At 50.1% G+C, this 25283-nt stretch overlaps 1 long non-coding RNA gene across 1 annotated transcript; it reads right to left on the reverse strand.

Annotated features, from left to right (window-relative positions):
• Positions 1 to 634: 634 nt before the first annotated feature.
• LOC113959029 lies at positions 635 to 24146 on the reverse strand. Its single transcript, XR_003531687.1, has 4 exons — positions 24010 to 24146; positions 9534 to 9625; positions 8739 to 9104; positions 635 to 1004 (listed from the first exon to the last, which is right to left on the reverse strand). It is a non-coding gene; the product is annotated as an uncharacterized LOC113959029 (long non-coding RNA).
• Between the last annotated feature and the right edge of the window lie 1137 nt (positions 24147 to 25283).

Raw genomic sequence — 25283 nt, forward strand, 5'->3', positions numbered from 1 at the left:
AGGGTGCAGGAGGGACCTGGAGCAGGTCAGATGAGGGGGTAGTAGCTTGGTGCATGGTCTGACCATCACGTGTGTGCTCCAGCCATCACATGTCCTCCAGCCATCACATTCATGCTTCAGCCATCACAGCTGTGTTCCTACCATCACATGTGTGCTCAGGCCACCACATGTGGGTTCCAACCACCACAGGCATTATTCCAGCCATCATGTGTGTGCTCCAACCATCACACGTGTCCTTCATCCACCACATGTGTCCCCCAACCACCATATTCATGCTCCAACCACCACGTGCACACTCCAACCATTACCCACGTGCTCCAACCATTACCCACGTGCTCCAACCATCACATGCAAGTTCCAAGCACCCAGACCTGTCTTAGGGAGGGCACAGACAAGTCCTATGCCCTGGAAAGGGGCTGGAGAGGCCCAGAGGATGGTAAGGGTGTTGTTGCCCCTGCACACGCACTAGAGACTTCATCTTTGTTGAAACCTCCAGGCGTGCCCTTAATGTTACCTCTCTAATAATAATATTTCATCTGCCTGGTCTGATTAGGTTAGGCTCATTTGATTTTTGCAAAACACCTTTAATCACCTTGTGAATTCCCCATCATTACAAACTGAGCCACCACAAACATTATCGACAATCCGAGTTTTATTTTCAGCAATCTTTTTTTTTTCATAGGCAAGAAAGACAGTTGTAAAAAAACATAATTTTAAAAATATGAACAAGACAGAGGCTGAGAAAACATTAACAAGGCCCTGTGCTTTCTGCTAAAGTGCCTTCATTTCATTATCATTAAATTTGCCTAGTAATTAGATTTCAGTGCATGAATATTTTAAAAAAAATGTAACAGACAGCCTGTCAAAAAAAAGCACGACAACATCAATTCGATAATTTTTTAGACAGAGACATTCATAAGCAATTAACACAGATTTCCTGGGGTTGGAGACTCTTTTTCTCTTTTTTCTTATTTTTTTTTTCCTTCCAACCTTGTGTTCTTCACCTGAAATTAAAAGAAAAATAAAATCATCGTAAACATCAGCACTTTGTGCCATTTTTTCCTGGTTTGCTGACCACATTCCAGTGCCATTTTCCCCTCGCTTAGCATGCTCGGGCGCTCCTCTCCCCTGCCTCCCACCCCAGCCTTGCTAAACACGGGCAGGCACAAGGTTGGGTCATCCATCAGACCTCCCCACTCCTGCAGGACCAGATTAAATTAAGGTTGCATGAAGCTTCTGTCTTGATCTTCAGGCATTTCTGCTGAAAACAGTGATTTTGATCACTATTTGCATAATTGTACAGTTACGTATTCACCGGGTCCCTAATTACACGATCTGTGTTCGACACCGCTCCCGACGTGGGGAGGCTTGTGAGGGGCACCAACCACTGCTCCAGCTCCAGGTGAACCCAGCATGATCCATCCCTTTCCCTCAGCTCCTCCCTGCAGGCTGGTGGCCACCTGACCGTGGTGGGGACAGCCCTCCCCCCTTGTTTTGGGGGTGACGTGCGCTGAGAGCGACACGAGCCCCCACAGCGAGTGGGATATCAGTCCCCACCCTACAGCTGCCAAAACACCCTCCTGCAGGGCCATCGTCCTCCCATTTTTACCCACAGCCAAGCTCCAGCACCACCACCATCCTGCACATTTCCAACAGGGCCAAAAGGTGGAAGGAAAACAGCAGAGTCCCAAATTTTCACCCTTTCTTCCCTCCTCAGCGATCCCAGAAGAACCTCATGTGCCAGAAAGAAATTCATCTGGGAACTGTTTGCTGCGGTGATTCGAGGTCTGAGCAGGTTTGGAGGTAGGGGTAGCACAGAATAGGTTCAGTCCATGCCTGGAACTAACACAGACCCCAGGGCACATTTCCCATACAACTGATACAGTGTCACTGAGCCCGTGGAGATGCCCAGGAAGGAGCTGGTTGCTCACCATCCGCTTCTTTCACCTGCACAGGGCAAGTTCCTACTCCCTCCTGAATTCTTTGTTTGGAAAGCAGCAACATTTGTGGGGATTTTCATAGAACCATGAGATGGTTTGGATTGGAATGGACCTTAAAGCTCATCTTGTTCCACCCCCCCACCTTAGGCAGGGACACCTTCCACTAGACCAGGTTTCTCCAAGCCCCTTCTAACCTGGCCTTGAACACCTCCAGGGATGGGGCAGCCACAAGCCATTTTATTTTAGAGAAAGCTTCCAAAGTTCCTGGGTTTAGTCCTAAATCAGGACCAACACCTGAAATACTCTAAAAAGTCTGCACATACCAAGTCCTTACTTCATTGGAGCCTTTGGAATGCCAACAGCCCGCCCAAACCCTGGCGTTAGGGCTGTGCTCTCTTACAAGAGCAACGTTTTACAGTAAGTCCCACCCAGGACAGCTCAGGGTTACTGCAGACAGGTAGCCAAAATTAACTTTTCAGGTGTTAAAGAGCATGAGCCAGAGCTAAGAGGTGTGTTGGGAAGAGAAAACAATAACCAAAACCCCAAAGTCCAATTATTTGACCTAAACATACGTGGATGTTAAAAACCCATGTCTATGTTATTTTTGATTATTGCTATCATCACGATCATCACCTCTGGCAAATTAGGAATACACAAAACAGCCACACACAAAGAAAATCCTGGACCTCAACTCAGGTCATGCCTTCCTAAAATCTCCTTTGCAAGGTTTTATCGGCAAGAGCAGGGAGTAGAAGCAGTTGGTACAAGCAGCTGAAAGACCAAATCAAAAGCATGTGAGCAGATTAAAGAATCAATCTCTCCGTTTGATGCAGAGGAAATCCCACTAATTATAAAGAAGGGGCTTATTTCCTGGAGTCACTCTGTTTGAAGTCATCAAAACTAGTAATACTTAATTACTCTACTTTATGGAATATATAACATCGAGGCCCTTCCCCACTCGCCAGCCCTCTGCTGCCCTCGCTGGCACTGGGTTTCCAGGGGCTGTGGTGATGCTCCTCCTGTACCTATGCCCTTATTTATTCAAATGAAGCCCTTAACAGCCCTCACACGGGCCTGCAGGGGAGCATTTAAGCATGCTTTAAAAGGAGGTTATAATGAAAAAAAAAAAACCCAGAGTGATTCAGCCCTGTGAGTTACCTGGCTGTTCCTGCAAACGTGTGTGCACTGTGCATGTGCCAGCAAACTCCTTCAGAACCAGATCCTGAGGATTAAACCAAACTGAAGGTTTGCCTCATCCTAATCCTTGAAAAGGAAGGGGACTGGCAATGGTGTGATTGAAACATGGCCTCCACAAACCATTCAGACCCTGCTGGGCAACCTTTGAAGGACCAAGAGCAACCTGCCAGCTTCTGGTTCATGGGCATATTTAGATGACATCCATAGATAGGAGGAAAAACACGTTCAGGTGTCTGGAGGAAACTAAGGGAGGCACAGGATCTTCTCAGAGCTGGGATAAAGATACTTAAAATTGAGGACTCTCATTCCTCATGTCTCCAGGAGGCTGTAGGGCAAACCTGGTCAGGATGTGCTTTGTTCAAGGCCTGACAACCCCCAGCCTCATCAACCACCAGAGTAATGCTTGAGTTTCTGACGCTGGGTGATTAACAGGGAGGGAAATCATAGCTTCCAGTAAAAAATAGCAATAATCGTATTTTTAGAGGTTGAGAGAAACCTTGGAAAATGTGACCCAAGAGATTCAAGCAGGGAAAGGCAAGTAAGTTATTTTTTGCCAATCTTGGTGAGATCTCAAGGGGAGTTGAGTATTCCTGAGTGCATCCCTGGCACTGATGCTGCTCCCAGGACCTGAGTTCTCAAGTGAAGCTGTTCCTGGCAAGGGAGCAAAGCCCATGGGATTAAAACCTTCTCCCAGGATGCAGTGAGGCTCTTTAAGCCCATCACTCATCTAAAGGCAACCTCCAGGGAGCAGTTTTGGTGAAGAGCTGTCCATTTCCATGGCTGGGTAGCACCAGATCAACCCAGGCGCGTGTTTGTCTTGCTCAGGCCTGGTTGGCTATGAGACTTTTTTAGAATTGCTCCTTTTCCAGCAAAGCTGGTAAATTTTGCAGAGGAAGGACAAAATCTTAGCTCTTCCTTCATCACCACCTACACACACCCACCTGGGGCTGCAGGAGCTTCACAGGCAACACTATTACTAGTGGCAATAATAAATCTGCTCCATCCTAGAGTTTCTCCCAAATAATGGAGTCCAGCTGGGGCAGCACAAGGAGATGTGGAGCCATGTGCCACTGTTTGAAATTCTGCACATACCACTGGCAACAGGAATGTCCCAGGAATGCTGCTATGGAGTCATGAGGCTTCACAGCCAGGAACTGGGAGTGAAAAGTGGTTTTTTTCCCTAAGATGGAAAGGGAAGAAATCTGCTAAACCCAGGTTTGACCTGACTGGGAAATGCAACTGGGCTCCAGACTAGCTCAGCTGCCCTGAAAAATCCCTTTTAAGATGTCTGAGCTTTGTGAAAGCCCCAAGCAGAGCACATCTCTAAAAACCCTCTACCTGCACGAGGCTCCTTGGATTCTGCTGCCAGTGAGAGAACAGGCAGGTGTCCTGCAGAGCAGCATCTGCAGGGCAGGGATTGGCACCTTGCTGCTCCTCTTGCTCTTGGCTGTGCCCTTCCTTGGTCCTTTTTTGCAGATCAGGCCCCCAAAGGGCCCCAGCACTGCTGGGCTCTGCAGAAGGATGGATGTGCAGTGAGGCATCCATGCAGATATGTGGGGTGAGAGCTCAGTTCCCAGCCCAGTGACATGTTTGCTCCGGGTGCCCAGGACTTCATGGCCCCACTGGGACTTTTCCTTGGGTTTCTCCTTTGGAGAGCAAAAATCCACCTGGAGAAGCACAGTTCAGAGCTCTCTTCACTGCTTTTTGATGCTTGGGAGACATGAATCAATATATTTCCCCAAGCAACACAGAGAATTCCAGTATTTTGCCCATTGCAGGTGGTGGGAATAGTTCAGGGAGGACATGAAACAAAACTCTCACATCTGAGTCCCTCTGCAACTGAGAAATACCCACGATGAGCCTATAGCTGAATTTTGTGCCTCACTTCTGCAGCTCTAAAGTATCAAAGGAGGAAAAGAAGAATCCTCTGTGAGGTGAACGTTCCTATCTTTGCTGGCTGGCAAGAGATCAGCAAGGAAGGAATTTTATTTTATCCAAAGAGGATTTCTAGGGCTGGACACATCCTTCCCTGACATCTATCATGCCCCAGACAGCAGTGGACCAGAGCCAGGACTGAGCCCTGGGTCTCCATCTCAGCCACCAGAGCGAGGACTGGCTGCAGGTGGGAAGAAGACCTGGCTGCATCCCCCAGGACTCCGGGTAGATGGATGGACTCAACTCCCTGGTTCTAGCCCTGTCCTGGGTCAGAGCTCTGTGCTCTGCTCCTGGAGCACAAACTAAAAGCTTGGGAGCTGCTGCTGTGCCCTGAGGCCACAGGCAATGGACCTTTTCCCAGTGCAACCTCAGAATGTGGGCTTGAGCCAAGGTGGGTTTTATGCCTGGAAAACAAACACATTCACAAAACCTAAACCTTCCTGAAAGTGAAGGACAAGGGCTTAAACTCTCTGCTCAGAGGGGTGTGGAAGGGGGTCCCCCTCCCTGTTGGTTCTCCCCAGAGGAAGGGGCGAGCCAGTCACCACCACCACCGTCGAGCGAGGACCTCGCCACAGCCTGGCCGAGGTCTGTTTGTCACTTTTCCTTCATTATTTGCAGTTTGTACACAGCGTCATTAGGGATTCATTCGGTTTCCCTAGCAGCAGGCATTAGTCTGGCTTCCCTTTCCCCCTTCTCTCGCCAGCGCCCTTTATTTTTAGTGTCTTATTTACAGTTTGACAGAGTAACTGTAACCCTTGCAAGCTACTCCAGCGGCTTTAATCGGGGGAATAATGAGTCCTGTCTGGCGATGAATAGAATTTAGGGGACAGATTGTTCCACACTCGCCCGGTGGGGTAATTTATTTATGTGCGCACTTGTCAGGAGGAGAAAGGGACGGGGGATCTGTATGCACCGAGGACACTGCCGGCGCTGAAAGGGAAGGGAGAATGGAGCCAAACGCCCCAGATCCCGCTGCCCCCCCTCCTCCCCTCCGGCAGCTGAATGCCTCCGGTGGCCGTGAACTTGGATGGGCCGAAAGCCCCATTCCCAGGCCCTCGGCACGTCAGCGGGGCCGCCGAGGGCCCGGGCTGCGGCAGCGGGCTCGGGGCTCCAGATGGGTCCGGGCGCGGCGGGCAGCCCTCCCCGGCACTGCCCCGCATAGCCACGGCGCGGGGAGCACGTCCCATAGCAACCGTACAGTAGCAGGAGCACAGCGGGGGGCTGGGAAGAGAGGCAAAGCCCTCGGAAAAATACAGGATGGGTCCAGACAATGGCCCTCTCTCATATCATAAATTACACGGCAGCAACAAAAGGCGACGGATCCTGCCCCCTTCCCCGCTCCCACAGCCCCGTGCGCTCGCTGGGTGCCGTGGGCATCCTCGGGCACGGGGGCAGTGGCGGCATGAGGGGTTTCTGGAGGAGGGAGGTGAAGGCATTGCACCTCCCAGCTCTCAACATCTCCCTCACCCTTTCCCTCTCCCCTCAAAGCGCAATTTCCTTTGCTCCGCAGCATTCCTGCTTTCTGCTCCCAAATGCTCCCTGAGCATCCACTGCCTCAGCACTGGAGTCGTCTGTCCCACCGTGACTGTGCTCCTTCAGCCAGTGCTGACCATGTGCTGGATCAGAGAGAAGCGGCTCCTGGTCCAGAGGTAGGATGCTCTCTCCTTCTTCTGCTCTCCAGGGAAAAGGCCCTTTTGCTCCTCTTTGCTCTCCCTGGCTCAAAGCCAGGAGCATTTTGCATCTAGAGATGACAGCTCAGTGTCTTCTAGAGGATGGTTGGGGCTGGACCAGACTCCACCGCAGCCATCCCTGGGTCCTGTGCAAAGCAGGACAGTGGGATCTACCAAGCTCCAGGGTCTCCTCAGCTGGGCAATGGTCCCCCTTAGCAGAGAGGATTCACCCCAAGAAAAGGCAGGAGAGATGTGCAGGGGGTCTCTTTGCACCCCCAACTGCCAGGCAGGATCAGACTAAAAGAGAGGGGAGGCTGAGGCTGAACCCATCTGCACTTAGACATGGAGGTGCTCAAGCTCCATCTGAATTTGTTGCTGATATTCCTTAAACCTCTCCCTGCTTGGCCCAGCTCCCACCTATGCTTGGCACCTTTCCTTTCCCAAATAGCCTCAAAGAGACCCCACAACTACACTTTCTACCTAAGTTTAAAGTTGCTAGTGTGGCATCAGGACACTCTGGCTCTGGCAACACCCTTTTCACACCCATTTTGGCTGCAGGGGATTTGCCTTCACTACTCTGTCAGGCGAGCCAGGACTGAAATGGCAGCAGACTCCAAACCCCATTAACAGCAGCCACGTTGATTCCTGGGGTTTTACCAGTTTAGTGGTGTACTGGGAGAGATGCTTAGAGATGGGTGAGCTGCATAAGTCTGAGAGACATCCAAGCAAGCACCCACACATACCTCACCCAGCCCAGGTTCTTCTCTGCAGGTGAGGATGCTACAAGGACCACAAGTTCTGGCTACATTAGACTCCAAACCATGAAATCAGGAAGCTGATGGGTGGCAGAGAGGATTAAACCAGGCAGAGAGCACTTGTGATGTCATCTCCAGGCCATGGAGCAGAGAAGTGCCAAGTCTTCTCTGGATCTCCACTGTCTGGAGGAGAATCCACACAGTGCTTCTGGCACTTTGCCACCGCAGCCCTGGGACCAAAGGCGATGTGCTGGTTTCTTCTGACTGATGGTTCCCACTGCCCAGTCCCATGGTTGGAGAGAGCCCTCGGCCAGCACACAGGTGTCTAGAGGGTGGGGACAGTGTCTGCCCAGACCCCCAGACAGGACCTCACCCCAGGGACCCTCCACCAGCTCCCGGCCAAGGGACACTCTCAGCCCAAGAGCCTGTTCCAGGGAACACCGTTCCTTTGGCAGAGAGATCGAGAACTCTCCTTGCTTGGGTGAACCCAAGGCAAGACAAGAGTCCTCACATACACTTAAAAAAATGCAAGAAAAGGTCTTTGCACCAGGAGCCTGTGGGGCTTTTTCTGCCCCAGGCAAGGGATCTGGCGGGTGGGCAGCCCAGCCCTGGGGTCAGAGGCAGCCCCTGCCCTGCTCCATCCCAGCTCAGGGGCAGAGCGGTGACGATTGCAGGGAGACCTGAGGCACGACTGCATCAGGCCTGGGGAGGGGAAAAACCTCCTCCTCGGGGTACAATGACTGTCTATTCTGCTGATCACAAGCCTAATCCTCTTTGGTTTTTAATTGGCATTTGGGCTAAGCTGATTTAAACCTCTTCACCTTGTTGGGTCCCCCCCTCCCCACTTCTTTCTTTTCTTTTTTTTTTCCTTTTTTTTTTTTTACGCCAAATAACAACGCTGCCATCACCAAGTCCCCGGCACAATGACAGCTTTGTGCGAGGGCGAGAGGAGAGGAAAGGGGAAGGGAGGGGGAGAAGGGAAATGTGCTGAACCCACTCGGAAACAATGCGGAGTTTGTGATTCAGACTTGACCACTGGCAAAGGACCCGCTTCAGCTGCGCCTCAATAATAAACACACTGTCCCTTCCCAGCACCTCTCCCCCTGCCCATCACCTCCTCCTCAGGCCAGCTGCCCACCGGTGTGGGCTCTACCTGAGCTCCCCATCCCTCAGTGGATGCAGCTTCCCCGTGCCCCAGTGCGACCTGCCAGAGAGGTGCCCACATCCCACCCCAGTCTCACCAGCAAGTGGTCCCTGGGGTGTTGTGCAGCAGTGGGATGGGGATGTCCCGGTGTCCTCTCCACCCGTCCATCCCTGAGCTGGTGCTGTGTCCCCACGCCGAGGCTGCTCAGCAGCCCTGGTCAGCCTGGATGGACGCTGGTGCAAATCATGATCTATGTCGTGCTGCAGGCTGGGGTCTGCTGGTTGGAGGAGGAAGAGGAGGAGAGTGCATGTGGGACCAGCTGTGGTGAGGGGCTTCTGCTGAGGGTCCCACAAGGCAGGTCCTGCTGTCAGATCCCTGTAGGCAGGGGCTCATGGCTTTTGGAGGGTGAGGTTTTCCATACAGCCCCCACTCCTGGGTTCATGTGGTAACGAGCTGATCTGAGCTACAAGGAAACACAAGAGAAACACCTTTATTACCACCTTTCCATTTAAAAGGCAGAAAAAACTCCCCAAAGACCTTAAAGGAGCCCTTTGTTCCTGCATGTGGGACAGACATCTCTCCTGGGGTTTGGGAATAACAAACCAACAAACCCACAAGAACAGATGTTAAGTACAGAACAAAATCTCTGGATGGTTGAGACTTTGGGCCAAGTGGTCAGCAAGGAAGGTGCTGGTGACCACAGAGCTGGTGACCATGGAGCTTTTGGCCCCTCTTTTTCCCAACGATGTGGTCGCCGTGGGCTCGCACCGGTCCCCAAACACTTGCCATAGTGACACTCGGCCCATCTCAGCAGAGTGACAGTGTCAGAGCCTGGTGTAAGAGCTTACGGAAAGCCTATAAAAAATTAAATTTTTTTTTTAAATCCACTTACCAGGATATTCCCTGTGAACTTTCATGGGGGACAGAGACCTGCGACTCGTTGGCCAGAAAATGAGCTTCACGTGGGATGAACTCACATCCTCCCTGACAGGAAGAGAAAGAAAAGTAGATGGGAAAACTTTAAATGTCAGCCCCATGTTCCCTGTCTGGATTACACCAGGACAGGGAGATTACAGCCACTTTTCTGGCAGGAAGAGGGATTAAGGAAGAGAGAAGAAAGTTGGAAAACTCTCAGCATCCTTGCAGCAGGGCTGGTTTCCAAATCTGAGATGCCTCAGTGGAGCTTCTGCCCTGTGGGGAGCAAGAGGAGCCGGGATCTGCTCTGGGGGGATTTGAAATGGGGGAAAGCTCTCATTGCACCATTCCCTGCCCCTGGCAAGTGTGGGGCCAGCCAGCATCCTACTGTGGCCACGGTGGCAAAGCCAGCCCCAAGTATTCAGGAATGACAAGGCAGGACCAAAACCCATAAATCTAAGGCAAAAAACCACCTTTATTTATTCTTTGCCTTCAGGGAAGCTGTGTTCTCCAGGCTTCCCTCTCTGCCCAGGGCAGTGGCTGCAGCACCAAGGCTGAAAGCTGAACCCAAACCCAGAGCACCCTGTGGCCCCTGCTCGGGGGGATTTATCCCGATTGCCCAAGCACTTCGCCCCCAAGCCCAGGGAGACCCTTCACCGGTGGGAGCCACATCGAGGGAAGAGGCTTGGGATGTACCCTGCGCTCTGCAGGGTCCCCCCTTGCTGATGCAGTAGGAACCAAGTGGGAAAGCTCCAGCACTGCACATCCCTGCCTAAAAATAACAAAACCAGGCAGCCCTGACCCTTGTGCTGCCAGCCCCTGCTCCAGGCTGCTTTGGAGCATCCCTACAGAATTGTTTTATATTTTAATAATGTATTAATATTCACTTTGTATATTTTTCCTCTGTGTAAACTCTGCTTTCAGCTGTGGCTACTCACAGGCTACACATTGATTTAGACACCCAGTACAGAATTGACGTGGCTTGTTTAAGGGAGGAAGGGCTCAGGCCAGAGAAAGAGCCTGTTCTCCCGTCCATCAGCCCCATAAATCATTTATAACGCTACAGAAATCAGAGACAATCCAATTCTGTGGAAATCCAGCGATGGGGAGCCCGAGTGGCACTGGTGGGAGCAGAGCAGGGACGCCCAGACCCATCCTCTCCTTCCAGCCCCACTTCCAACCCACTAATGTGCCCCATCCCAGGGAAAGAAGGGGAAAAAAAAAGAAAGAAAAAAAAATAAATCCCCCAGCATGGACTGAAGTTTATAAATAAAATCAGTGAGAAATGGGCTAAGTAGCTGCAGCTTAGCCCAAGAGCTAAGAGCCTTAGTGCATTTTTGCAAGTTTTAGGGAAGTATTTCCCATTCCTGACTAAGCACGTTTGGCAGGCGGAGCGAGCGCGTGGCCACACACCCTTCACAGCTCGAGCTAAAGGGGTACAACTGTGACAGTCACCCCTTCCCCAATCCCTTCCCACCTCACAGACCCCACCAGGGACCAGGACTGAGACAAGTCCAGCCACAGTTCTCCACGGGGCCGCCCCCAGCCAGGTGTGTTCGGGGCCCCGCCGTCAGCCCACCGGCAAAAAATGTGATTTATTTTTCTTCTAAGGATAAATTTTGAGGTGGTTTTAATCTGCTTTCAAAATTCCCGTCACACCAGGGTTAAACTCACTCAGCATATTTAGGCTTTTAAGTTTCCAGGTCTCATGGCAACAGAGGGATGGGGAGAAATTAAAAAGAACAACTAACGCGGCCTCATGGAACACCAAGATTTTCACCTAACCCACAAGCCTCTCACAACAGGTCTTCAGATAAAATACCCCAAAACATTTCAAGTGCTGTAGTAAAATTAACCAGTTCACACCCCACCAGGTTCTATGAGGAGATTTTTCCCCTCTCTCATATTGACCTGAGCTCAATAACTTTGTGCTCACAGATCATCTGGACCAGGTGAAGTCTCTCACGCCTCAGCCCATCACGCACAAGGAGGGGATGGAGTCGCTCATAATTCATGTTGATTTTTTTCCCCCCTTTCCTGAATAGCCACGAAATGGTTTCAGCAGCAGAAAAAAATTAGGCTGTTGAATTTTTTTAGTCCAAAAGAGGGAGGAGGGGTAAAAAAAAAAAAATTAAACAGCTGTTTCACTAATGCTATCATAGTACACAAAGAATGAAATGTCATCCATTCCATCGAGGAAAAAATCCTGCAGCCGAGCCTCAAGCCCCACAATGTCCCCAGGAGGGCATTTCAAACAATAATTATAAAAAATCTGGTAAAAAAGGACCACGCACTCGCTTTTGGTGCCATCCCCATTGCAGAGGACGAGATAAGAGGAGGTTGGTTTGGGGTTGGGGTCGGTGCCTCGTGCGTGACCCGGGGGGTTTCGTGGCTGCGACGCCCCGAGCTGGGAACAGGGAACAGGGAAATCCCGCGGCCGAGGCCGGGACGAGCCCCGCGGTGCTCAGGACACAGGACCAGGGGCACCACGGGCAGGATCCATCCCTGCCCGCGGGATGCAGCCGGGATGCAGCCGGGATGCAGCCGGGATGCAGCCGACCGCGTGGCGAGGAGCAGGGGAAGGGAATCAGCCATTTTACACGGCAGCTGCCTAAAATGGTGGCTCCCACCTTCTTTCCTTCCCCTCTCTGCCGCCGATCCAGCACGCATGCACCCGCAGGGAGGGGAGGGAGAGGGGCCGCAGCCCCCCGCGCGAGAGGGCGCCGGGAACGGGAGCCAAGATGGAATTAGAGGGAGAAATTAGAGGAGGGGAAAGGGGGGGGAGCGGGAAAGGATGCGCTTCGCCTCGACACGGCCCATCCGCCCCTTGGTTGGCTTTGTGCGTCCTGCGGAAAGAGAGGCAGGAAGGCATCGAGGGGGGAAAAAATGGGGGGAAAGAAGGGGGGGAAAAAGAGCATTTGGGCGAGGCTGGCGAGGGGCAGGGATGCGCGTGGGGTGAGGGGAAAAATCTTCCCTTCTTTCTTCGCCGACCCCCCCTTCGCCCTCCCCGCAATCCCGCTTTGACTTTTCCCACAGAAGTAGCCAACCTCCAAGAATGCAAATGACATTCATTATGCAAATGCATGCAAATCAGGTTTAACTATCGGAAGAAGGGCTCGGAATTTCTAATGGGTTAACTCTTTCGCGCGCGGCCAGGATAACAAGAGCCCCGTGTCTTCCTTGGGGCTTTGTGTTTCCCAATCCATCCCAGGCACCTCGATCCACAGCCCTCGGTGGGCACCGTGGGCCCTGGGGAGCGTCTTGGGTGGAACAAAGCATCAGGAAAATACCAACAACAACAGACAAACCCCATTGGCATGGGAGCGGCTGCCCTTCGATAAATGTTCTGGCAGGAGACAAGACAAAGCAGGCTTAAATTCAGAATTAAGGAAAAAATGGAAATGGATAGAATACAAGAAAGAAACAAAAAATGAAAGCAACAGCAAACCTAGGAAAAATAAAATTAAAGAAAAATAAAAAAATAGAAAGGAAAATTTAAAAAATTCAAAATAAAATTAAAAATTTAAAAGGAAAATTAAAAAAAAGAAAAATTAAAAAAATATTTTTAAAAAAAAAAATTAAAAAAAGAAAAAGGAAAGAAAATAAAGGGAAGGGATAAGCAGGCCACTCTCAGCAGAAGGTGAAACCTTCCCTGTGGTGTGGCGAAAGGTTCTGGCAGCCACGAGGGTTCTGCTGTTCACACCCAGGGTGGGCACGGAGCCACCGGCTCTTCATCCACTGGAAACAAAGTCACAAAATGCACCAAGATCCCGTTCTTCTTTTTTTTCCAGCTTTTTTCAGTGAGGAAAAAAATTAAATTGTGGTTTCCCCTGGTGCTGCATGAGCCTGTTGTCCTCCAGGGAGGGAGAGAGGAGCAGAAGGATGGCAGAGGTGGCACAGGCCCCCCCTGCACATCCCCGTGACCCGCCTGGCATCTCGGGATGCTCAGAGTATGTTGGGAACACACACAGCATCGGCGTGGGATCACTGCCCTGCTCCTCCAAACCTTTGGAAAAATCCCGATGCCCAGTCCCAGCCCCAAAAACACAAAGGCCCCTGTGCTGGGAACCGAAACAGGAAAATTCTGGGTGCGTGGCCTCCTGCTCACCAAATGTTGGGATTGCAGGAATTATGACTATTACAATGGGCTGTAAAGTGGAGAAATAGATGCATTGCAGAATTCTAGATATTTTGTAGCAATGCTGTGTTGATTAGCAATAATTAAGCAGTTTAGGATTATTGCTGTGTTTGGCTAAAAATTATTCCTCATTTTTTCTGAAATCTCCTGATTATTCTGTTGTTTTCTATACCTCCTTTTACATTTGATTTTTTTTTCCCATCTAATTAAAACCTTTTGTTATTTAATCTGGAAGCTATTGAGAGCAGGAGAAATAATCTGTACAACGGCAAGAATTTCCCAAATTTTAGGGGTTTGGTTAGAGACACCATAAAAATCACTGTTTTAGAGTCAATCTGATGTGCTCTGAAATGCAAAAGCCCAGAACTACTGGTCAGTTATAAAAAAAATAAACTCTTTTGTTTTGTTAAGGTGATCCCAAGCTGGTAAGGCCTCTGCAGAGTGTAAAATATACTTGAGGTTTGCACTTTGGAAAATGAAAAAAAGAGCAAGCCCTTTCCCTACCAAAAAAGAAAAAAAAAAAAAAGGGTGAGGGAAAATAAAAAACAAAACAAAAACAAAGAATAATTTATTTTTTTTTTAAATAAAGCATCTGCAATGTGGTTTCTTTGTCTTCTGGCCCCCAGCCTGCAGAAGCAGAAGCCTTGCTCTGCTCCACTCATCTCGTTTTGACTCCAAGCCCCAATTTCCAAGTTCATGAATCATTCCAAAACTGGAATTGGGTGATTTTGCTTTAATAATTATTGTGAAATATATTTCTTAAAAAAAAAAAAAAAAGGAGGCAAAGAAAGCCCAGTCCTGTGCAGCAGAAGGGCTGGGGGTGCTGGTGGGCACAGCCATGCCCAGGCACAGAACCGGCGCCGGCAGCTGCTGCTCACTAATGACCAGCGTGCAACTGCCTCACCCTGGCGTGGGGCTGAGGGGACAAACGTCTTCGATGCTGCCTCATGAGCACCCAAACAGCACAGAAATTGTTGTTTCCCAGGAAAATAACAAGTCAGGATGCACTTAACAGATACCTGGTGTCACAGGCACCCCCGGAGCTGCGGCAGAACGGACCTCGGGCTGCGGGACAGAAAAGCAGTGTTGGGGTTTAACACAGTGTTAAGTTAAGGACTGGTGCAGAAATTGCTGAATTTGAAAAGTCCCAAGTGGAGACATGTGAAAAGGGGTTCAGCACCAGCTCCAAAAGGGATTTTAAAATTTTTAATAGTTTTTTTATTTAAAAGGCCCCTGTTCATTCAACTCTTTTTGCCTTTTCTTCTCTGTCAAGTTTCACTGCTCGCATCCACATCTGTTTCAAACCCAGTTGTTCTGCTTTTCCCTATTCTTGATGCATCTCTTTGGCCCTGGAAAACTCCCGAAGGCACCTGGTTGTGGCCTTTGGGCACAGGGTGAGAAAAGAGGTGCTGTGGGCATTTGCAGCCTCTAAATCAGCCCATCAAAAAATTCAACTGTCAAAATGTTTTAATCCCTTGGCATTAGAAATCAACTGCCAAGTAACACTCTCCAGGAGTGTTTATCCACACAGAGGGTGGAATGGAGCCTGGCAGCTTCCACAGCTATTCCTTGTGTGGAGGGGCCTGTAAGATCACAGGAATGAGGAAAAAATAAGAGAGGGGTAAAAGTTACAAAGGAAACATATTTCTTGTCAATAATTTCAAGCAGCTTCTCAGTGAGGTGCAGGGGCTGCACGTCCCATGGGAGATGAGCGACGGAAGCAAAGTGACTCCATACAGCCACTTTCTTCCCCATTTCTCTCACCAGCCACTTGAAAAGCCACTGTCCAACCTTTCCAACATGCCAAGGAGTTTTCTGCCTCCTAAGTCCTATTTTCCCCCAAACCTCCTTGCCGTAGGGGTGTTTTCCAGGTGGGATGCTCTGGGCTTCACATGGCCCTGCTGTGGGGGAAAGACGGGCTGGGAGAAGGTACTGCTGGTCCCTGAATGAACCCAGCATCAGATCATGAAAGGCAGGGACATATGGAAAACACCAAATCCTTGGAATGGGACGTGGTGCAGCAGGAACACCACCAGGGGTGACAGTCCCAGGTGCCCCAAACCAGCCTTCCCAGTGGAGAAGAGTCTGGGCAGAGCTGTGTGGCAAAACTGCTGTGGCAAAACCTTTCGGTTTTCTTACCGAGCAGGATGTCTGTGGGTATTTTAAGGAAGATCTGGGGTTTGGGCTATTCCAGACAGCAGAAGGCTTCCCTCCTGCTCACCCACACCGTCACTGGTCCTGCCAGGAATGACCAGGGGACAATCCTGCACCAAGGGACAATTAAAGCACTTTTAGGGAGAATCCCAACTTTTCATCGCTCCTGTTTAAGCGCAAGAGGAAAAGAGAAATTTCGCAGCAGCCATTCAAACCACCTTGTGATAGTTGATGCTCATCGCCTCTTGGAATGCAACGGGATGTGGAAGTGCCCTTGGACCACGAAACAATTTCCACTGGGGAAATTTGGAGTTTGATTATTGGGCCTTAAAAAAACCATCAGTCAGAGGCTCTCAATACTGTTATTTTTGGAAACAAGGGCTCTCAATACTGTTATTTTTGGAGGCAGGGGCTCCCCATACAGTTATTTTTAGCTGGTTTAAACTCATCTCACCAAGCCCTTTTTTTAAAGCCGGTTCCCCAGCCTTGCAGGGCCAGATTTTTATTTTTTTTTTGCCAGACTCAATTCTCCAGTGCCTGGGGCTGCCGATAGTGTTCTAAAAAAAAAAAAAACCACCTATCCCCTCCCCCCCAAAAAAAAATCAATCCCACCACCCTTTTTTTTCTAATTTTCCCAAAGAACCCAAAGGCGTGAGCACTGAGAGTCAAATTTGCCCAGGACCCGCGTTCCCTAAGAAAGCAGGGCTCATTCGCCTTCCACAAACTCCGCAGTGGCAACAAAAGTCCCTTTCAAGCCCTTCCAGACGCAAGTCCTTCAGCTCAATTAGTCAGGCACACAGAGACACAAAAAAGCCTCCCATTCAGGCCAGTGGCTGGCTGTGGAGGACAAGGGCGAAGAAAGGATCTTTCTCCCACGCTTTCACTGGGTGTCATAACAAGCAGAAAGCCCTCTTACGGGGGGATTATTGGAGATAAGAGTCCGATGGAGGGGCTGGGGCAGGAGCTGGGGCTGCAGAAGGAGGGGAGGAGGGGATGGGGACGGGGTTGGAGGTTGCAGCTCCCAAGGTCGGGTGAGCACGGCCGCCGACGGCATCGCACTCTATCAAAAATGTTTTAAAAAAGAAATCCCGATATTCCCCCCACCCCGCGCACACACGCGCAGAGTAATCCCGGTTCTCCATGGCAACCCGCGCCGTGGCCATCCCTTGCACCGGAGGAGGGAGACAGCTTTGCCTTCACTCCGGCCTCTCGGCCGACTTGTTCTGGTGCTGGCAGAGCCTTGGCTGAGGGGGCAGAGTGGCCAGGCAGCACAGCCAGGCTTCCTCCTGCTCCCCACCTCCCCAAAAATCAGTGGTTTTCTAGAGCAAAGAGCACCAAGGAGATGCACAGCTCGGTAGGAAAGCTCTCCCTCCAAAAACCCACCCAGCCCTGCTGATGCTCCTGCAGGTGGATGGGTTTAAGGTTAAAAACAACTTTTGTTCATTAAAAAAAAAAAAAAAAGAGAGAGAGAGAAGAAGAAAAAAGAAGTGTGTGTTAGTGGGTTTTGCTGTTCAAAGCCAAAACAAAGAGGAAGACGGGAGAAAATTCTCCAGAGAGTGGGGTTTGTCTGCAAAATCACGGGGTGGGGCAGTGGCCCAGGGCCATCCATCCCCCACGGTCCCTGTCCAGCCCAGCCCAGCATCCAGAGACCTCAAACCTCTCACCAGCCAGAGGGGTTAATCCTGTACCTCCCCACCAGGCCCCAGCAGGGAGAAAATTCCTGGATACTGACAGTGCCCTGCAGGATTAATCAAAGTTCCTGAGTGAATTATGTGCCTAATTCCCTTGAACAATCCAAGTTATATTATTAATTCCCCATCACTCTCCCATTGACTCTATAGGTGGCTGTGGAGGCCAGTGCCCCTCCATCTCTTTTCAAAGATATGATTCCTCTCCCAAAACCAGGGCACAGAGGCAAATTCAAAGCAAATGCCAGAAAATTTGGGGTATTTTACTTCCTGCTCAGCCCCAAGCCCCCACCAGTTGCCATGAAGGGATTGCCACCACTTGTGGCACCGTGGAGGGCCAGGTGACAAGAACATCCAAGTTCAGCGACATTTTACAAGGATCAGGGAGGGGATATAAACTCTCCAGCTTGGGAACGGAAAGCCAAGAAACTCTCTTGGAATACATTATCCCATAATTGTAGGGTTTCAAGCACTTTCTTTCCAAGCAGCTGGTGCCTGCTGATGCCAGAGGAAGGTTATTTGGCTCCGGCACATTCCTACCCGGTTCAGCCTGGGAATCCCTAAAACAATCCACTCCTAAGAAATACTGTAAAAGATGAGTGTTTCACTCTTACCTAAAATAGTAGAAATTTACTAAAAGCCAGAGGAGGAGGGACAGATGAAACAAAGCAGATTCCCCAGGGAGAAATCTTCCTCCTTGCCAAAGAGTACCCAGTGCCTCCATAAGGGTGACAAGGATCTTGGGGACCCCCTTTCCCCTCCCCAGAGCTCCCATGCTGATCCAGCAGAGCTTTTGTGGGTGTTTTTCAAAGGATGTGTTCTGAGCTTCCAGCAGTCAGGAACCTTCTGAAGGTCAAATTAAACCTGGTTTACCTGCCTTGACCTAAATGCCACAAGGCCACAGGATGAGCCAAACAGGCCCCTTGAGCCACACGCAGGTCTCGAGGCAGGCCATCCCACCACACCAATGAGTATCCAGTGTTTTTCATTCCCCACACTTATTAATCTGCCTTTTTTCTCTTTTTCCTCTGAGAGCCTGAATTTTCTCCCTGTCCCAAAGCAAGGTCCATCTCATATCCTCTGCCTGCCTGTAAAAATTCTTCACATGAGACCCAGCAGATGCACCCAGTGAGGATGCTCCTTCCTCCTGCTCCAGCATCCTGGCACTACCCCCTTTGTCCCTGCTCCAGCAGTACTAAAACCCCTGAAAGTAGAATTACAATGATTTTTACACCTAGCCTGGGCTGTCAAAGCCAGAGCTCAGGCCGCAGCCGCCACTGCTGGGTGAGGATTACACAGCTTAGCTGTACAGTTACAGATGCCAGGTCCAAGTCTGGTCTCAGCTGTAGCAGGATAAATCCTGGAGTTATTCAGCGAGTAAGAGACTGTGATCCACTGATAACCAGAGATGGACTCAGCCAGGAGTGCCGACCCAAGACCTCCCTGTTAGCTTTACAGACTTCAGCACATACAGACACCCCCCCACCTGGAATCCCAGCCCCAGGATTCGGGGGGTCCCTCACAGCAGCTGGCACGGGGCTCCTGAACCGGAATTTCTCAGGGCCACCACAGCTTTCCCGGCAGCAGATCCCGCCCGCTCCCGGCGGCTGCCACCCCTTCCCCTGCTCTGGCAGCGAGAGAGGCAGCGAGCAGGGAGGTGTCGGGACTCACACGCACACGTCCCTTTCTATATCTGTCCCTGAAAATCCCGCAGGGCAAGCCGGAATGCGGCCCCAGGACTATTTTTAGGGGCCCCCCGTCACGCTGGCAACGCTGTCACACAAGCCCGGGCCTGCAGAACCTCCCGTCGCGGCGGGCGGCGCGGAGAGGCGAAGCTGCCGGCGCGGGCGGCGAGAACCGCGGCTCCGCTTTCACATCCAATCACCCCGGCTGCATCTGAGCGACCTGCCCGCTGGCGCCCGTCTCCTCCCAGCAGCCTGAAGACCACAGAGCTCATCATTTTCCTTCCAGCTGTACCCTCCTCGGGGCACTGCCACCCGCTTTTCCCCCGGCGGGGTGCAGTGAGAGCCACCCGGTCTCGTTTTTGGACACTCAGCACCACGTTTGCAGCTTGGAATGTTAAGAAATCCCCTCTCCCTCCTGCTCCTGCCGTACAGACAGCGGCGCCGGCTACTCTAAAACCGTCACAGGGTGGTGTAAAGCACCTTGCAAAGTGCTGTGGGTCGGCCGCCAGACCCATCGGCAAAGCCACGGTGGGGACAGGGCCGAGATGACCCTGCCCGCACCCCTCCTCGGGTCTGTGCTCCGAAACGGGGGACGCCGGGGCCCAGAGCCCAGACGGTTAATTCCGAGCATCGCCCCAGCCTCCGTTCCCACACACCCGCCACTTGCTGAAATTAAAGCAGGGCCTGATCTGATTCCTATGGCGGCTTAGTGCGCCCACTCAGCCGGTTTATCATAATCCCGACATAAAAATCGTTCCCTTGAAAACGCTCAGGGGTTTGAAGCCCTGATTGTTTGAAGAGGAAAGACTCTGTTCTCGGCACAAAGACGTGCTCCCCTCTCAGCCCCAGTCCAGCGGCTGGAGGCTTCAATCAGGAAGCCTCATGCTTTGCTTTGGCACAGAGATCCCCCCAAGCCCGTCCCGACCAGCTGGACCACACACTACACAACCTTGACACCCCCAAACCAGCAGAGCTTTGAGGAGCAGTGTTGGGAGCGAGTCACTGCTGGCTGCCAGCCCTACCGTGAGAGCACCTTTAAAAACCATCCCCTCTCCCACCAAATCTGGATGCAACTGCTTGGAGGAAGGAATTATATCTGTATCTGTATAGATACACACATATTCCTATTGTATCAGCATGATTTCTTTGTGGTGGCACTGCAGTGCCATTCCACACCTGTCCAACCCACGGCACATGGGACTGTGCTGAGAGGGAGACGCTGGGGAGAGAAAGGGACACCATGCTCTAGGGAGACCTAGAAGGCTTGAGCCATCAGGGCCTCCTATTGTTTTCAGCTGAAAACTGGAAAAGACCAGCAGAAAATTCCTTCAGTGGGGAAATGTCTTTTTTCCTCCAACACCAAACAATCCCGACTTTTTAAAAATATTTTTAAACTATTCTTCATCATTTGGGGGTGAGAATTTTCTAATATTAAATATTAAAAAAATATAAATATTTTATCCATCACAAAGTAAAAGTTCATATCCACTGGCAGCACCAACCAGCATGAGTATTTCTGCACTTTTGCCACTTTTGCCAGTCCCCTGACTCACAGCGCATCTTTCATATGATGAGAGTGGTGTGAAAGGGCTTTGGACTCAGCAACAAAATGCCCTGCTGAATTTCTGTATCCTTGGCATAAGCATTAAAGACAGGAGCTAAAGGGGATTTATTGAATGAAATTAATAATTTTCAATAGTTATGTTTGTATAGGCTTGTTCTCCACAATGACTCACCGAATCATGGAAAAATTAGTATTGCATTTGCTCCTTTTTTTTTTTTCCCTGCTCCAAGCTGCTGCTAAGCAAGGGAAGGGATGTGGAGAGCTGATCCCTTGCTCCTGAACATGCGAATGTGTCTCCTATTAATGTCTCCAGCAGTTATATGGCCAGAAGGGAGAACAGAGTAGACAGTGCTGAGTGTTAACCAGTCAAATCATAGTGTCCAGGCAAGCTTAAATGGCCACATGTAAACTGCAATTTGGATCAATGTCATGCCAATATACCGGGCTTACTGCTAGTGCACTCCAGAAGCAAATCAGAGAGAAAAGGGGGAAAAAAATAAAAATCAGCTCTTTGCAAGACTATCCTAAAAGCCTTCGAGAAAGCCAAGCTCGCAGCCATGCAGCCAGTCTTGCCACTGGGAATGGCCACCCCCCACAACAAAAATCCAAATTAAGAAGGAATCTCCACCCAGACAAAGAGCAACATGCTCCGACAGCACCCACGGAGCCCACGGGCCACAGCAAAGCTCATGGCACCGGGACCCCCAAGGACCCACCGAATGGTCAAGGGGCAGTGAGTGGAGTGAAACTGGTTCCCATTCACCCTGCCAGGCTGGGAGCACAAAGGGATGGGTGGTGACCAGGAGATGCTTTAGCTCCATGGTGTCACCACGTCCCTGAACGGGGAGAGTCACAGCCATTTTAAGGGGAGTTTTTTGCAGCTCGAAATGAGGTGTACGAGCTCCAGAGAGCCAGGTCGGGCCTGGTGGGCTTTAAAGCCACCTCTCCATCACAGACCAGCACAGGCACATCCTGCCCCTGAGTCCGGGCCCACCACACATGGTTCGCCAAATGCCGAGTTTCATCCTCATCCCAGTTCGCGTCCTCCCACTCCTGCCCGTGTCTTTGTTACAGCCAAGCAAGTGACACCATCAAAATCAGCCTATGGCAGTGCGGGACCAGGATTGGTCACCCAGGAACACCAAAAGATGCTCACATGGCATCGCTCCCAGCCCCTGATTGGAGAAAAGGCACTTCCCCCCCCCCTTGAACGAAGACACCGGCCAATGGTGGGCGGCACATGGCAGCTCCCCAGTGCTCACCCAGAGCAAGAGTCCCTTGTCCCCCTGGGGAGCCACCGCCCCTCTTCACACGAGGACTTCAGGCCACTGCTCAGTGCCGGTGTCTGCCCACAGACACATAGCAGCAACTATCCATACTATCCATCTGGAGCAGCAACGAGGCTCAGTCTGCCCGGGAAGGATGAAGGTGGAGAGCTCTGTGTGGTGACACCCCACTGTCACCAAAGTCAAGAGTGTCCAGCCTCATCCTACAAGACACTCAGGTGTGAGTGTCTATGGAGGATGCTCTCTCCCCTTCCATGGAGGATGCTCTCTCCCTGTCCATGGATCAAAGCTCAAATAATTTCTGGAGCTGGCTCCCTCTTGCCCTGTCCTCTGCAATGTCCCCCTTTGACTGGGGATGAGCCACCTGGCCAGGAGAGCAGCACTTCACTTGCCCCAGGGAGGAGAAAGAAGAAGGCAACAAGGAAGAGGGAATCATATAAGAGCCTGTAAAAACTTCCCTTGCCACCACCAACATGGGCTGCGGGAACAGCACCAGGAACAATGGCAGCACCCAGGTGAACCTCGATGGGAAGACAGAGAGGAGGTTTTCCCTAAGCTTTCCCCAAGAAGATCATTACATGAACTCCCAGTTAACACAGGCACTAAATTATTCTGAATTACAGGGCTATGGGTGAGGGGGAAAAAATACCTTGTTTATTAATTTCAAGCAATCATATGAGCAGGATAAATCTTTTGTGTCACATGCAGCACTACAACCCTTCCCTGGATGAGGTGCCAAGGGACAGCTTCTTCTGCCCTTCTGTTTTTTGAAGATCCTGATGAGCACATGAGCAAAACGAGCGGGTCCAGCATGGGTCAAAAGTCAGCTCATTTCTACATCTCTCACAAGAGGGTTTTCATAAAGTCACAAAGCTATAATTGCTCCTTTCCAAAATTAGTTCAGGTGCCGTCACCCGCATTAGCTCTTTATTATTATTAAGACCTTCTTTTTTTTTCCTCTCCTTGGAATCACCGTTCTGAGATTATTTTTTCTTAATCCACCATGAGATCTTTGTGTTCTTCTAAGCAACATCAAGACACCTTTGCAGATATTTTGCTGTATTTTGAAGGTAGCATCTAAGGCAACCAGTCTCACTATTAAAAATGAGTGGGAAGCACCCAGTTCACCTCTTTGATCCAAAATTCCCTTCTACAGTAGAGCAGGTAAAAAAAAAATCTCAGTTTCCACAAGGAAGAGGTTGACACATAATCCAGTAAAGAGGGGTAAGAACCAGCATGGATTTGCAGAGAAGATAAATTAAGCAAAATCAAGTTTCCCAAATAGTCTCACACGGTTCCATACACAAGTTATAAAAATCTATATATTTTGTGAATCCCCAATCTTGGAATCTTGAGTCTATGCAAAGAAATGTTCATAGACAAAGGGTTAAACGAATAAAGAAAGTGTTTGGATAGATACTAGGGAAGAAAAACAAAGAAAACTGCAAGAAACCATTTTCCAAATCACCATATCCTTCTTTCTAATCCTGATATCAAGTTATAGCTGTCAGGGAAGAAAATTAAATGTATAACAGATAGGGAAGAGTGGGGGAGGGAAGGAAAAAAAAAAGGAAAAAGAATCCAGTACTCGTATTTGCAAAACAACCATTAATAAACATTGCTCTGTTGCTGCTTTATTAAACAGATAATCCAACACAGTAATCTGTATTGATTTATGGATTCTCTGATGCTCTACGACTGGTTATGCAATGAAACTTCATCCTTGATCTGTAGTCTGGGTCCTGGACTTAACTAATTCATAATCTGATTGGAAGTTTTACTTTGTTAATTCAATTATGGTTAACGGCCGAGGAGAGAGCGGCAACATCCTTGTCTTTCTCAACACAGACGGTTTCTCCCCATGCCCAGAATTAGTAAACTCTTAAAATCACAGGAGGAAAATGAGTTCTTAAAAAAAATAAAATAAAAAAATCCTACCTCGGGTTTTAATTCCAGACTCTGAAAGTTGTCTTTTTCCCCGTTTTTTTCTGCCTCTCATTTCCTTTCTCTTCCTTTTTTTTTTTTCTCTTTTCATTTTTTCTTTTCCTCCTCTTCCTTTTGATGAATTTCCTTTCTTCTCCACATCCTCCTCAGGCGTGTAATGGGGTTATTTTTACTTTCGGTTATCTAGCTTTATGAAGAATCGACACCACTCATACAGCTAGATAACCAAAGATAACAACCAACCCCTGGAGTCTACAGCATCAGCAGGAAAAAGCCAACCTTCTCTTCTCCAGGGGTTCGGGGGCACGTGGCTTTTAAGGAATGAACGAGGGAGGAAAATTAATAAAAAGAGATGCAAATATTAGCAGCCAGATCCATAATACGTGCACACAGCTACAGCCCTGGCACTATTCCCGCAGCCCAGCCAGCCCAGGGCACAGAGTCCTGAGCATCACTGGGACAGGCAGGATCAGGCCCCTCGGAAACACAATTTGGAGCAGAATTACAGGATCACCACGCAGGAGCTGCCTATTTTCTGCCGAGTTTCAATTTGTTTCATTTGCAAACCAAATGATATTCTGCAGGTGCCGAGAATTAAGCCCACATTATTTTTAATAACTATCAAATTAATGCATTCAAACTGGTAATAATCAAAGCAAATATAATTTGCGCCCGCAACTTAAGATATGCATAGAAGACCAAAAGGACATTTCCCCACCCAGAAACGCGTTTAACGCTCTCTAAACAAAATGACTGCGAGAAAAACCTGCCGGTTAATATAAATAATAACTTGTGATGCTTTGGATTCAGCCAAGATCTGGGGGAACAGAAGCGATGAATAAACACAGAAAACACAGAGGAAATGATGAAAGGAGGAAAGAAGGAAGGGAGAGACTCATGCTCGCGGCTCAGGACCCCGGCTCTGCACGGGGACCGGGACCCGCATCCCGCCGTTCGTTCGGGGGGGACCGGAGCTTTCCGCTGGTGTGGACCCGCATCCCTCGCCTTCCTCTCCCCATATCCCTCCGTCCTTTCTTCTTTCGCGGGGAACACGCATCCCTCCATCCTTCCTTCGTGGGCTCTGCATCCCTCCATCCCTCCTTTCTCCGGGGGTGGGGGAGAACCCTTCTCCTTCTCCGGAGTGACCTGCGTCCCTCCACCTTTCTTTCCTCCGGGAAGGAACGCGCATCCCCGCACCGCTCCTCCTCTCCAGGGCATCCCGCATCCCTCCATTCTCCAGGGGAGGAACCCTCATCCCTCCCCTTCCC

This window comes from Corapipo altera, unplaced genomic scaffold, assembly GCF_003945725.1.
Source record: "Corapipo altera isolate COAL_440 unplaced genomic scaffold, ASM394572v1 106, whole genome shotgun sequence".
Lineage (NCBI taxonomy): Eukaryota > Metazoa > Chordata > Aves > Passeriformes > Pipridae > Corapipo > Corapipo altera.